Source organism: Trichosurus vulpecula, chromosome 1 (genome assembly GCF_011100635.1).
Source record: "Trichosurus vulpecula isolate mTriVul1 chromosome 1, mTriVul1.pri, whole genome shotgun sequence".
NCBI classification, from domain to species: domain Eukaryota; kingdom Metazoa; phylum Chordata; class Mammalia; order Diprotodontia; family Phalangeridae; genus Trichosurus; species Trichosurus vulpecula.
The window spans coordinates 287,768,710-287,783,761 of NC_050573.1; positions in this window are offsets into that span (position 1 = coordinate 287,768,710).

Sequence of the window (15,052 nt, forward strand, 5' to 3'; positions counted from 1 at the left end):
GGCTAAAGAGTGCATAAAAAGAGAAGACAGAGCTATTTGCTTAGGGCTCTCACTCTTGGCAGTGCGCTGATATGCAGACTCCGGGCAGCTGTAGTTAAGAGCCCTCCAGTTTGTAAAGCCAGATGTTCAAACTTTGTTAAATTCTGGTAACTCTGCATTGAGATATGAATCAGACAAGGTCTGTCTGTTGATGTTTGTAATTTGTTTATATTTGCTCTGAAGTTCAGGGTGCTGGCTTTTTCCCCTGAACTGAGTGAATGATATTTGTATGCTGGATTAAAGTAAGATTGTTAACCTCTTAACCTCCTTTCCTTAGTAAAGCAGATCAAAAGAACCTGGGCTTGCGCGTTCTGTGAGATGGTTGTTGTTGGTTTTACACCCCCACAGCAGCTGCTAGTCAAATTGTTGAAACAACAGGGACTGTGCTAAGTGCTAGAGATACAAAAAAAAAGAAGAAAAGAAAAAAAAAACAATGCCTGCCTTTAAGGAATTTGCCTTCTAGAGTGAGCAAACTTCATTGTTTGTGCATATGTGTGTGTGTGTGTGTATAAATAAATATATATGTACACACACAGTTCTCTATGTAAATCATCTTATTGTCTGTAAAAGAGATAATTTTGTTTCTTCCTTTCTATGCTATTACATCAATTTCTTTTCCTTCCCTTGATACAGCTAGCATTTCTAGCACCATATAAAAGAGTAGAGGTGATAATGAACATCCTTGATTCATCACTGTAATATCAATTAAGTTGGGTATCTTTGATTGAGTCTTACTAGGTGCTAAACCTCAGGCCCAAACCCCTACCTACTAGGTGCTAAGTCTATGTGGGCGTGAAGCCCTCAGGGTCCTAAGGGGAGTTGCTAAGACCAGAGCCAATAGTAGGAGCCTGAGTTCTGGTCACTCAGATGATGTTTGATGATGGCTAAAGAGTGTATAAAAAGAGAAGACAGAGCTTGAGGCTCTCACTCCTGGAGGCACAGGATCCTGGGCAGCCACTCTCAGGGCCTCCCGGCTGAACTCAGATGTTGGTAACTATGAATTGTATTTGGTCTGTTTATAAATGTATGTTTGTAATTTGTTTGTATTTGCTCTGAAGTTCAGGGTTCTGGATTTTTCCCCTGAACTAAGTGAATGGTATTTCTATGTTGGATTGAAATAACATTGTTAAAACTTTACTGCTACTTTCCTTAGTAAAGCAGATCAAAAGAATCTGTGCTTGCAGCGTTCTTGTTGTTGGGCTTGTGTTGGTTTTTCACCCCCATAGCAGCTGCTAGCCAAATTGTTGCAACAATCCCTCATCTTATAGGAAAGGCCTTTAGTTTATCTTTCCAAAGTCCCACATTTGCTCCTTAGAGTATCATCTGGAGAACAGTTAGTAAACAGTCTAGGTTTGCTGAAACAAAAATTTTGTGAAAGGAAGCAGTATGAAATGAGGTTGGAAAGATAGGCTAGAACCAGTTTTTGGAGGGATTTAAATTCCAGGCTAAGAGATTAGTGTTTTTTCCTATATGCAATTGAGATTCAGTGGAGGTTTGTGAGCATGGCAGTGATGAATTAGGCTTGGACATTCACAGTATCATTTTAGCAGCTGTTGGATGTTCAGTCAGAGAAGGGAGAGAATGGAGGTAGAGAGACCATTGGGGTATTATTGAAATAGTTCATGTGAGAAGTGATGAGAGCCTGAAGAGCATGGTGGCCATGTGAGATGAGAAGAGAGGTTGGAAATGAGTGTTGCTATGAAGACTGAATTGATAGGGCTTGGCAACTAATTGGATGTTGGTGATTATGGGGGCAGGGGAGAAAAAAAGCATTTTATAAGCACATACTATGTGATAGGCACTGTGTTAAGCACTTTACACATATTATCTCATTTGATCTTCACAACAACCTTGTGAAGTAGGTTCTATTATTATCCTGATTTTACAGTTGGGGGAATTGAGGTAGATGGAGGTTAAATGACTTGCCCAGATTCACATAGCTTGTAAGGGTCTGAGGCCAGATTTGAACTCATATCTTCTTAACCCAAGGCTCAGGGCTCTATCCCTTATGCCACTTAGCTGAGGAAGAAAGAGCAAAAGATGGTTCTGAGTCTGGCAGTGCCATCAACAAAAATGGGGATATTGGGAGGAGGGGCAAATTTTAGAGGTTAAGTTATAGATTTACTTTTGGACAAATATCTTGGGTTTGAGATGCCGTAATGACAATTTAGATTTGAAGATCTTTCCCACCCATTAATAGGCCATGTGGCCTGCTTAAATCACAGGAAGCCTAAGTCACATGTGGTGGGAGAAGGTTGCTGAAAGGAAAAGGAAAGTGTGTCATAGGAAATGCTGAGAGAGCAGTTAGAACTGAGGGAGAGAGCAGACATGTCCTAGCAGTGCTGTGAGTGATTGTTGGTGGCAAGGCCCTAGCAGGCAGTGGGAAGGTTATGGGATGGAGTGGGCTCTCTGCTGTGATATTGTGTATTGAATTCTTTGCTGCTATGATGGATTTGGCTTATTGGTTTTGTGATGTGGTTCTCTGGTGTCTGAATAAATGGTTTACTTCTTCTACCTTCTATGTGGAGAGTCTCTTATATTTTGTGACACAGAACCACATAGGCATATTGACAATTATCATCTATATTGTGATTATTGCCTTGCTAATACAGATGCCAATGGGGATGCTATGTCCAAGTGGAGATATTCAGCAGACATGTAGGACTAGAGTTCTATAAATGACAATGTAAGTCAGAGGAGTAGACAAATTCACCTAGGGAAAGCATCTAGAGAGAGAAGAGAGTTGGGTGATACCCATAATTAGGAGTTGGGACAAAAAGGGTGAAAGGAGGAGTAGGCAGATAGGAGTAGAATGAGGACAAAGTTGCATCATGGGATCCCAGGAAGGAGAATATTCAGAAGGGACGGTAAGAAGTGTCAAATATAGAAAAACGTTCAAGAAAAGGATGGAGAAAGGCTATCAATTTTGACAACTAAGGCATCTGTAAAGTGGCAGAGTCATAAGTCAGTTTGCAAGGCATTGAGTAGTGATTGGCTGGCATGAATGGGGAAGTAACAAATGTAGAATACTCTTTCTAGACATCACAGTCATGAGAGTCAATTGTTAAATTTTCAGTGTGAGCATTTCTACCTCAGAAATTGGCAAACACTACAAACCAGGTCTTGGTTTAATGTTTTGATTCTCACTCTAGACTTAAGGAAATAATGGAGAAAATGATGATGATTTAGATTAAATTTAGAAATGTGTAATAGGTACATTTTTTGGAGAGGCAGTTGTTAAACATCTATCAGTATAGTACTGATAGATGTACTACTGGAAAAGAGAGGCCTAAGCGTGTTTGTAGCCAGCAGTGATGGAGCCAGTGGATAGTGTTCACTTTAAAACAAGACCAGGAGAGGGAATGGTCAGTGGGCCTAAATCCTGGAGTTGAAATCAAAGGCATAGGTATAGAAATTCACCTAGGCAAGGAGGAAGATCAGTTTATCCTTAGAGACTGCAGCAAAGGAGGAGAGGATGGCTGAGGACATAGCAGAGAATGGAAGAAAAGGGAGACAGAGGAGCTCTTATGTTTAGGTGGCACAGGAAGACACAGAAAGATGTTAGGCCCACTGCACGCTAGCTTTAATTGCATTGCAACTTTGCTTAGGGTGGAACCAATAGAGGAGTGATGAGTATTTCCAGCCTTTTTGGAAGCCTGGGATCACCTGAAGAAATTTATAACTCCCAGGATTCTTGTGCCTGTTTTATGGAGCAGGAAAAACCAAAGACCCAACAAAAAGAGAAAATCATCTGTGAATGAGAGTGTGTTCTTTTGATATTTCCCAAGCTGAAATACGGGCCAGACAATCCAAGACATTGTAAGCCCTTTTGCCCTTAACATGATTGTTTAAATCTAGTTGGGAGAAGGCCTTAGAGCATTTTATCAAAATGGTATCTGGCTAAGACAAGCAGGAGATGTACAGACTGTGGCAATGACTTCATTTTGGGATGAGTGAAGGAAATCTTATTTTCAAGATTGTCAATGAAGCCTCAGAAGTCTCAGGGAGCAGTTTTCTATAACAAAGCACCCTCTAAAAACATCAAACAATGCCCCCTCACCAGCAACATGCAACTCTTGGGGATAAACAAGAGTACAAAGTGGCAGTGGTTTCAAGTGGGGCTTGTTTCTCATTGATGTTGTGCTCTTTTTTCTGTTTTGAGTCCTGCTCATCATTCCTTTCAGTTGCCAACAAAAACTACTGTGTGCAGACAGTGGTATTGTGTGTGTCTTTCTCTCCTCCCCCATGCCCTCCCCCTCCTCTTACTTCTATTGCTTTTGACAGAGCGTGCCAGTTAGCTAAGTTCAGGATTTCCTTTTTCCAAACAACCTGCCTTCAGTCAGCAGGGCCAAAGGTTTCCCAAATTACAAACCATTGCATTTCTTCTGTCACTAGCCATCCTGTCAATGGGCATAATTGCACACTTAAAACACACCAACCAGAAAGAAACAGGAAATGTTGAGAGAGACACTAAAGGAGGGAAGACAGAAGCGGTTTTTATTAAGTCTAGTCCTTTGGATTTGTCAAACAGTAATGCCAATTTGGGATCCGTGGTATTATTCCAGCTGAAGCAACTGGAGCTCAGGCAGTGTGGCTGAGTGCTAGTGCATGGAAGGAAGCTTCCTACAGTATGGGCAAGTGTCATCAAAATAAACACAACCCCTGCTTGTTCATTCATTCAGAAAACAACTCTGCATCCCAGTCGGGGAACTGCCTCTTCCTTGCATTTGAGCACGATAGCTCATATCCTATTCGTCTGTTGAAGAGCAAGTTTGGCAGAATTTAAAAGTATATAATTATTATGGGAGAAATAGCATGGTGTTGGGAATAGAGAACCTATCTAAGAGTCAGGAAGACCTGAGCTCAAGATTCCCCTTTCATGATACAACGGCTGTTCTGCTCTGGGCAATACATTTAACTTCTCAGTCTCAAGCAGAGGAGGAGGAAATCTACATTGGTGGAAGTTGCTCACCAGAAGCTTGTGTTGGTAAACAAAATGGGCTTCTAGCACTCAGTTCAACCAAGTGCCCTTGAAGAGTTTGGCCTTTGTTTCCTTGATTAGATTTGGGAGTCCTTGGTGACCTCCTTGCCTCAGGGGAGGGCCTAGGTTACATGGGTTTGAGTGACATCTTTGGGACATCAGAGGCTTTTAGACCGCGTGGGTTTAAGTCACCCCTTTGTGACGAATCTAGGTCACGTGGGTGAGTCGCATGTGTGACTCACCCTTGACCCTGAAAAAGATATGAAGCCAGGGGTTGGCTTTCTCTTTTCCGGAGCTCTTACCCACAGCCATGGTGGCTCATGTGACTCTGGGTCAGCCCTTGTTATGAGCTCCCGGGCTGAACTTAGATGGGGGTGACTATGAATTGTATTTGGTCTGTCTGTCGATGTTTGTAATTTGTTTGTATTTGTTCCGAAGTTCAGGGTGCTGGCTTTTTCCCCTGAACTAAGTGAATGGTATTTGTACGTTGAATTAATGTAAGCTTGTCAACCCCTTAAAGTTGCTTTCCTTACTTAAGCAGATCAAAAGAACCTGGGCTTTGGCAGCATTCTTGTTGTTGGGCTTGTGTTGGTCTTTCACGCCCACAACAGCTGCTAGCCAGATTGTTGAAACAGAGCTCTTCATAATAATGAAATCATGGTTTGGTTTGGTTCTCCTGTGACCCTCCAAACCATCTTCCACAAAAACAGGAAAACAGGAAAAATAGAATAATGATAATATTGGCACCTGCATTTTTATCTTTGGAACCACCAACTGTTGCTGTTGAGTTGTTTCAGTCATCCCATTTGGGGTTTTCTTGGCAAGGATACTGGAATGGTTTGCCATTTCCTTCTCCAGTTCACTCTGCAGATGAGGAAACTGAGGAAAACAGGGTTAACTGACTTGCCCAGGGTCACGCAACTAGTAAATGTCTGAGGCCAGATTTGACCTCAGGAAAATGAGTCTTCCTGACTCCAGACCTGGTAGTCTCTCCACTGCATTACCTAGCTTCCCCCTTGGAACTGCTAAGTGTAGTAGAAAAGGGTCATGGTCATCCTCCCTTCAATTTACAGATAAGAAAAGGAAGGTCAAAACTTTCTTCTCATTGGGAGACACAAAATGCCTTACTGAGGACACATCTTTATTTTTTTCTCCTATCAAAATTAGGTGATGGGAATTCCACTTAAATTGGTTTCCAAATACTACTTTTGGAAGGACATGGTTAATATCTTACAATTCTTTTTATCTGTTTCTAAAAACGATTGAACAGATTTTCCCAGGTTAACATAAAGCCTCCATTTTACTTGTTAACTGAAAATTATTTTAAAATGCAGTGTGATATGTAACAGTGGAGTAGGGACAAGAGTTTTTCAGGCAAGTATGTATTCAATAGGTTGATTCACTGATCAAGCATGTATTCATCTCTCCTCATCTCTAACTCCTGCAGTCCCTTCTTCCTTCTAGTGCCGGCTAAAGTTCAACCTTCTATGGGAAGAATTTTTCAGTCCTCCTTGATATTGGTACTTTCCCTTTCCTGATTATTCCCAATTTATCCTGTAGATAGATAAGTTTTTGTTCTTCAGTCGTTTCAGTCATGACCCCTTTTGGGGTTTTCTTGTCAGATACTGGAATGGTTTGTCATTTCCTTCTCCAGCTCATTTTGCAGATGAGGACCTGAGGCAAACAGGGTTAAGTGGCTTGTCCAGGATCATACAGCTACTAAGTGGCTGAGGTGAGACTGGAACTCAAGAAGATGAGTCTTCCTGATTCCAAGCCCAATACTCTATCCACTGAGCCACCTGGCTGCCTCTGGTAGGTAATTAACAATTATTTATTAAGTGCTGTATACCAGGCATAGTGCTAAGTGCTGGGGATACAAATACAAGGAAAAAGACAGTCCTTGCCCTCAAGGAGCTTATATTCCGATGGGGAAAGACAACATAGGAGTTGAAAGGTTGTGGTGGAAGCTCTGCTGAGGTATGATGGCAAAATCTTTAGAGTTGGAAGCACAGCCAGGAAGGGAATGTAGCATGGCCACCCTGGCCCTCCAAAGGAACTCACCAATGGGAGAAGGGGACTAGTATTGCATGAGGATAACTTGTTTATACATAGTTGTTTGCATGTTATCTCTCCCATTAAACTCTGAGCTCTTTGGAAGCAGGGACTTTTTTGTTTTGTTTTCTGTCTTCTTTCTGTCTTCTTTTTCTTTTTCTGTTTTCTTTCTTTTTCTATCTTCTATCTCTAGTCTGAGTACAGTGGCTGGCAAATAGTAGGTGCTTAATAAATTCTTGTTGACTGTTGACTAGATTTTTTTTAACTTAATGTATAATAGTAGCAGCCTGTACTTGCCGGCTTGAAGTCATCTTGGAGTCAGTTTTTGAGTGGACTTTAAAAATTCAAGAGCCTTTGTCAAGACAGCATGACCTGATGGAAGGAGTAATGGACTTGGAGTCAGGGGACCCAGAATTCAATTCTTTGATGCTGAGGTCTTGGGCAGGACATAGGATAATATATCACAGATATGGAGTTGGAAGAGACCTCAGAAGTCATACAGGCCAAGGCTTTTGTTTTACAGAAGAAACTGAGGCCCAGGTTGGTTAAGAGATTTGTCCAGTCACAAAAATAGTAATTGTCAGAACTGAGACTTGTGGGGAACCTGTGGCCTCAAGGCCACATGTGGTCCTCTAGGTCCTCGAGTGTGGCCCTCTAAATCCAAACTTCATAGAACAAATCCCCTTAATAAGAGGATTTGTTCTGTACAACTTGGACTCAACCAAAAAGCCGCACTCAATGTCCTAGAAGGGCACATGTGGCCGTGAGGCCGCAGGTTACTCACTCACCCCTGTGAGTCCTAAGTTCTATTCATGAGCTTGGTAGTCACTGTCACTTATCAAAAACAGGTGACCGAACCTTTGTTCTTATACAGAGGCCAGTTACTGGACAGCATCAGCAAAGATCGCTTTAAGGTAGAAAGTGAAGACATCTGCAAAATGATCTTCGCTATGTATATAATCTCTCTTGATATGTGTTTATTTTAGGGAGAGGAGGGGGACATTGATGGATCCATGACTCCTTGGTGTGGGGGAACACAACACTGGTGCAGATCACATCCTTCATGCTGTCTCATCCTGGGTAATTCTTGGCTTCTGTATCTATAAATTTTCTATAGAGCAGTGGTTTTCAAATTTTTTGATCTCAGGACCCATTTGTACTCTTAAAAATTATTTTTAAAATTTTATTTATGTGGGTCATAGCTATCAATATTTGCTATATTAGAAATTGAAATGGATAAATATTTAGAAATACAATTATCAACTCATTTTAGGCAGTGAGGTGGTACAGTAGATAGAACTCCAAGACTGCAATCAGAAGACCTGAGTTCAAATCTGACCTCAGACACTTGCTAGCTGTGCCACTTAGCCCTGTTTGACTCATTCTTCTCTATGAAATGATCTGGAGAAGAAATGGCAAACCACTCTAGGACTTTTGCCATGAAAACTCCCAAAAGAGGTCACAAAGAATCAGACACGACTGAAAAACAAAAACATTAATTCATTTAAAAATAAGAATAATGAGCCTGTTATGTGTTAACATAATATTTTGATGAAAAATAACTATTTTCTAAAACAAAAAGATTTATTGAGCAGAGTGGCATTTTTCTATGTAACTTTACAAATCAAATATCTGGCTTGATTGAAGACAGCTGGATTCTCATATCTGCTTCTGCATTCAGTCTCTTGCAATATGTTGTTTTGTTTGAAGTATATGAAGAAAATCTGACCTCACACAGCTAAGTAGTTGGAAAAAGGAGGAGTATTTTAATGGGAAAATAACATCAAAATATTATTACGAAAATAGTTTTGACCTTGTGGACCCCCTGAAAAGGACCCCTAGAGGTCCATGGACCACACTTTGAGAACCAGTGGTGGAGAAAATTTTACTCCTTTTGGAAGCCAGTCTTCTAATACGTTAAAGGTATTAAAGTAACTAAGGCTATAATCTCTCATTTTTACCGTATGTCTGATTGGCTTTTTTCAGTAATATATAAGCACATAGGATTTTGAGCTGAAATGAATCTTAGAGATCCCCTAGTCTAATCCCTTAATTCTAAACAGGATGAAACAGGTCCGGAGAAAGGAAATCACTTTCCCAGGTCACATATCCTCAGTGGTGCCTTTTAGGCCAGTTTTAGCATGTGAGGTAGCCAAATGTATTACAATTGACTCACTCATACCAAGTCCTTTTTTTTTGCTGTTGTCATTTGGTTTATTTATAATTTTAGTTTATCTGATGTTACGGTGATCCAGGATTCATACCCACCTAATCTTACCAGGAGTATATGGGGTTTAAAGTAATATAAAGCTAGAACTAGAAATTTTGGCACTGGGACAGGCTTCACAAAATGTGTTCTAAATATTCACTTTTTTTCACAAAACAGACATTTGGGGGTGGTAGAAATACCTTAGGATGCATGGCCCTGTGGGGAGACAGAGACTTTTGGACATCACCCCTTATGGATAGAGACCCTGGGACACTGTGAGGCCAAGGGATAAGCATATGCCACCTATATTTGCTTGTTTAATTGTTTTTGGCAACCAGGGTGGCAACCAGGCAACAAAGCTTGGCTCTTTGTATTCTGCTGTGGCTCTAAGGAGAAGGGCTATTGTAGCGATAAGGAGACTAGAATCAATTGAAACAGTAGGCAATTTACTCAATGAGACTGAAACATCTTATTCTTTGGGTCCATCTACACACAACTGTCAGTCATTAACAAGTAAAACCTGAAATAATGTGATTAAGAAGATCCCAATGGTAATGTTCATTTTAATCATCTGTAGAAGTCTCCTTGGCTCTGCCATGTTCCTTGTTTCCATTTTTACCATTCACCATGTGCTGAAATGCTGAGTCCTAAATGATAGATCAATATGGGAGAATCACCATTCTTGACCTTTACATCATAATTCCATTTGTGGACCCTATCTAGATCGCTTCTGCCTCCCTTGTCCATGTTTCTTTCTCTCTATCAGCTATGATCAGTCCTTTCTGTTTTAATGGCTGCTGCATTCTTTGCCTGTTCCTTGAATCTCTGAAATCCCTTCCTACTCCAGAATTCTATGATTCTTTAATTCTGGAATTTTCATTATTACAAATAAGATACAAGTTCCTTTTTTTCTGGCCCTGTACTAGGTGCTTCAGACTACATCATTGGCATTCAAGGCCTTACACAATCTGGAGCACACCTACTTCTCAAGTCTTATTTAATATTACCTCCTTGGACTTATCATCACCCCAACACATTCCCACTCTAGTGGTTTTGCTCCAATCTGTTGAATTTTTACCCTTCCTTTAAGGGCTAGCTTGGGAAGTGAAGGGAAGTCTTCTCTAATTCATCATTGATATTTTCCTCTTCTGAAATTCATGAAGACCTTTCTTGAACCTTTCTGATAACACTTATAGCAGTTTGTACTATATTTATATGGGTACATGTCATATTCTTCTTCAAGACTGTAAACCTCTGCTTCCAGTCCAGCCCATTCAGCTATCATCCAGGAGAGATGCAATATGGGAAATGCTTCTATAGGTGCTATAGGCCCTGACTGCTTGTGGTACCATCTACCTTGCCTTGGGACCTTAACAGCTCCTGAGCCTTAGGTCTGAAACCTTCTATACATGCTGTTTGCCTCTATTATAATGTGATGAATGAATGAAAGCAGGGACTATCTTGTTTTTCTATTTGTATCCCAAGCACTTAGCACGATGCTTTGCACCTAACAAGCAATTATTATTTTTTATTCATTGATTCATTCATTCATTAATAAACATTCATTAGATTGAATTACAACACCTCCCCTCACCTTTTGGACAACCACATGTCTGCTTCTCACAGGTAAATGGACACTTTTCCAGTTCATCTGATCTTAAGCTTTACCCTGACCCAAAGATCAATCAACAGATAATTATACTCCTATTCTGTTATAAAAGGCACCGTAAGATGCTGTGGTGGATATAAAGATGAGAAAAACCTGGCCCTGTTCCTAAAGTAGTTTAAATGCTAGTTGGAAGATACAGGTACTTAGAAATGGAAAGTTAACCACCAACACACACTTAAACCCGGAGCAATCATTTGCCATTTATTATTCATTCATTCATTTTTCATTCATTCATTTATCTAGTTATATCTTTCCTTCCTTCCCTCCTTCCCTTCCTTCCTTCTTCCTTTCTTCTTTCTTTCTCTCTCTCTCTCTCTTTCTTTCTTTCTTTCTTTTTCTTTCTTTCTTTCTTTTTCTTCCTTCCTTCCTCTTTTTATCTCTGTCTCCCTAACTTCCTTCCTTCCTTTCTTTCTTTCTTTCTTTCTTTCTTTCTTTCTTTCTTTCTTTCTTTCTTTCTTTCTTTCTTTCTTTCTTTCTTTCTCCCTTCCTCTTTTTCTCTCTATCTCACTTTCTTTCTTCCTTCTTTCCTTCCTTCCTACCTTCTTTTCCTTCCTTTCTCTCTTTCTTTCTTCTCTCTCTTTCTTTCTCTCTTTTTCTTTCTTTTCTTTCTCTGTCTTCCTTCCTTCCTCCCTCCCTCTCTTGCTGTCTCTCTCTGTCTCTTTCTTTCTTTCTTCCTTCTTTCCTTCCTCTTTTTCTCTCTATCTCACTTTCTTCTTTCCTTCCTTCTTTCCTTCCTTCCTACCTTCTTTTCCTTCCTTCCTTCCTTTCTTTCTCTCTCTCTTTCTTTCTTTTCTTTCTCTCTCTTCCTTCCTGACTTCCTGCCTTCCTTCCTTCCTTCTTTCCTTCCTTCCTTCCTGCCTTCCTTCCTTCCTCCCTCCCTCCCTTGCTCTGTCTCTCTGTCTCTGTCTCTCTCTCTCTCTCTCTCTCTCTCTCTGTCTCTCTCTCTTTCTTTCTTTCTTTCTTCCTTTCTTCCTTTCCATGTGACTTCACTGAGGTTGGAAGCCCCAAAGAAGAACTTTCCCAACCAATGAAGATGGGCAGATGCCCTACAAATTTTGGTCTTGAGGTTGCTGGGAGCCCTAGGGTCACACAAACAGTATTCATTGAGGTGGGATTTCAATCCAGATCTTTTTGATGACTAGATATTTCTAACTCTCTATCCACTATTCCACCTTGCCTCTCTAGCATGTATCAGAGGAACTGTGAGTTTAGTTTAGCAGAGAAGGAATCATAGATAAGGTGAGGCTGGGGATGAAGGATGAGTAGGATTTAGATATGTGGAGAGGAAGGTGAAGAGCATTCTAGGGAGAGATTTTTGCCTGAATATAAGTATGGAGGGAAGAATGTTTGGGAGAGAGTACTAGCACACAATCTATATGTAAAGGAGGAATTGTGTAAGGGAATAATGACTTAAAACTGGAAAGGCATGTTGAGGCCATATTGTGACAAGTCTTGAATGCCAGACAAAGGGGTTAGGACTTTGTTTTGTGGATGATGGAAATTACTGAGGGCTTTGAACATAGGGTTGACATAATATTTTAGGAAAATTATTTGAATGATAATTTTCAGTATGCTTTCCATTTATCAGATCAGCAAACGTTTTTCTTTGTCATTTAAATAGTCTGAAATCCCACCTTCATGAAGTCCTACCTTTTAAAACATCCTAGAAGGGCACTAACTTTGTTTTCTTTATAAAAATTAATATAAAATTAATTTTTTTACTCATTACAAATATAATAGTGTATGTCATGCATATACAGTCATGCAAAACAAATTCCCACATTAGTCATGTCCAAAGAGAAAGAAAAAAAGAGATGAAAATATGCTTAAATCTGTACTCTGAGTCTGAGTCTAATTCTGAGTTTATCACTTCTCCATCTGGAGGTGATTAGAATGTTTGCTCATGAAGCTTTTGGAACCACGGTGGGTCATTGTGTTGAGCAGAGTTGACTGTCCTTATACTTCTATTGTCTTTGTATAATTATTCCCTTACTTCTTCTCCCTTCACTCTGCATCAATTCATACAAGTCTTCCTAGGTTTTTTTGAAACCGTTCCTTTCATCACTTGTTAGAGAGCAATAGTATTCCATGACTTTCATATACTATAACTTTTTCAGGCTTCCTTAATTGATGGTCATTCCTTTAGTTTCCACTTTTGCTAAAATAATGATAATAATAACAGCATTTCTATAGCACCTCCTGTGCTATGTAGCACACATTTATATAGTACAAATATTATCCCATTCAAACCTCACAACAATCCTGGGTGCTATATTTATTATCCCCACTTCGAAGGTGAGGAAACTGAGGCAACCAGAGTTTAAGTGACTTGCCAAAAGTCACACAGCTAGGAAGTACCAGAAAGCTGTTTGAACTCAGGTCTTCCTGACTCCAGGACTAGCATTTTATCCACTGTGCCACCTCACTGCCTGAGAGCTACTCTGAATATTTTTGTACCTATGGATCCTGTACTTCTTTCTTTGATCTCTTCAGGGTATAGACTTGGTATCACTGGGTCAAAGAGTATGTACAATTTATTAGCCTTGGCGGGGAGGGTAATAGTTCCAAATTGCTTTCCGGAATGGTCCCTTCTCAGTCACCAAACACATCATAGTTAAAAGACTCCATCACGCGTGTGACATGCCCCAATATCCTATGATAAATTGATTTACTTGGTGTTATTAGTGACTTTCCTATTCTGTGATAATATTTTTACACGAGTCCAGTTTTAAAGTCTGTGTTGTGCTATTTGGAAATGAATCGTGCTGCTCCGTGGACTTCTCAGTGCTCAAGATGCCTAAAGAAAGGTTGTCACAAAATGCTGCGGAGACCCATTATCACAGCATTAAACTGCTTTACATGAAGGACTTTTTGGCATTTCCCTAATTAAACTTCATTGTTTGAAGACTTTGACCACACCCCTTATATTTTAATACTAATATTAGTAATAATGATAATAAGCATGTCTAGTTTTTTGGTTTGCAAATTTTTCAAAGTGCTTTATCAATATTTCATTTTATCCTTACAATCCTGGAAGGTAAGTGTATTATTCCCATTTTATAGATTAGGAAACTGAGGTATAGGTTAAGGGATTCCAGGATTCACAAAGCTAAGAGACATCGGAAGCAGGGTTTGGACTTAGGTCTTCCTGCTTCCAGGTCCGGTGCTCTATCCACTGTGCTACCTAACTGCCCTAATACTGTGTGCATACAGGACTCTACCTATATATAGTTGCTGTTGCTATTCATTTGTTTCAGTCATGTCTGACTCTTTGTGGCCCCATTCGGGGTTTTCTTGGCAAAGATACTGAGTGGTTTGCCACTTCCTTCTCCAGCGCACTTTACAGATGAGAAACTGAGGCAAACAGGGTTTAGTGACTTGTCTGAAGCTGGATTTGAACTCAGGTCTTCCTGACTCCAGGCATGGTGCTCTATCCACTGAGCCACCTAGCTGCCGATGCTACTGGTACCTCAAACTCAATATGCCCCCTGAAACTGATCTTGTTTTCTTTCCCCTAAAACTGCTTCCACTCCCGACATTCCCCATTCTATTCGTGACATCACCAATTTCACTCTGACTCACATTTAAAACCTTAGAGTTGTCTGACTTCTCACATGCTCATCACACACGTCTAATCCATTGCTGTCATTATATCCTTTCAATGGCTTTTCATTCACACTGCCATCACCTTAATTTATCACCTCTTACCTAGATTTTTGCAACCAGCCTCAAACTTTCTCCAGTTTTTTCTCCCTTTGGTCTATCCTACATGGTGATTCCAGCTTCACATTCCTAACATCGAGTTTTCGTTATATTACCCTCCTGAGCCTTCTCAAGAACCTTTGGTTGTTGTAACAGTTCAGATTGAGATCCAGAGTTCTCTGCCTCCAATTCCAATTTGCCTTTCTAATCTTAATTCCTACTATTTCTCTTGATCCATGGTTCACCTAAACTGGACAACTCACTCTTCCCTGAATGTGTCTTTTGCTTTACTAATGCTGTTCCCTCCATCTGGAATGTCTTCTTTCATCTCAGTCTCTCCAATGTCTATTCATATGCAATATATGTGAAATCTTATCTGATGCCCCTCATTTGGAAGTGA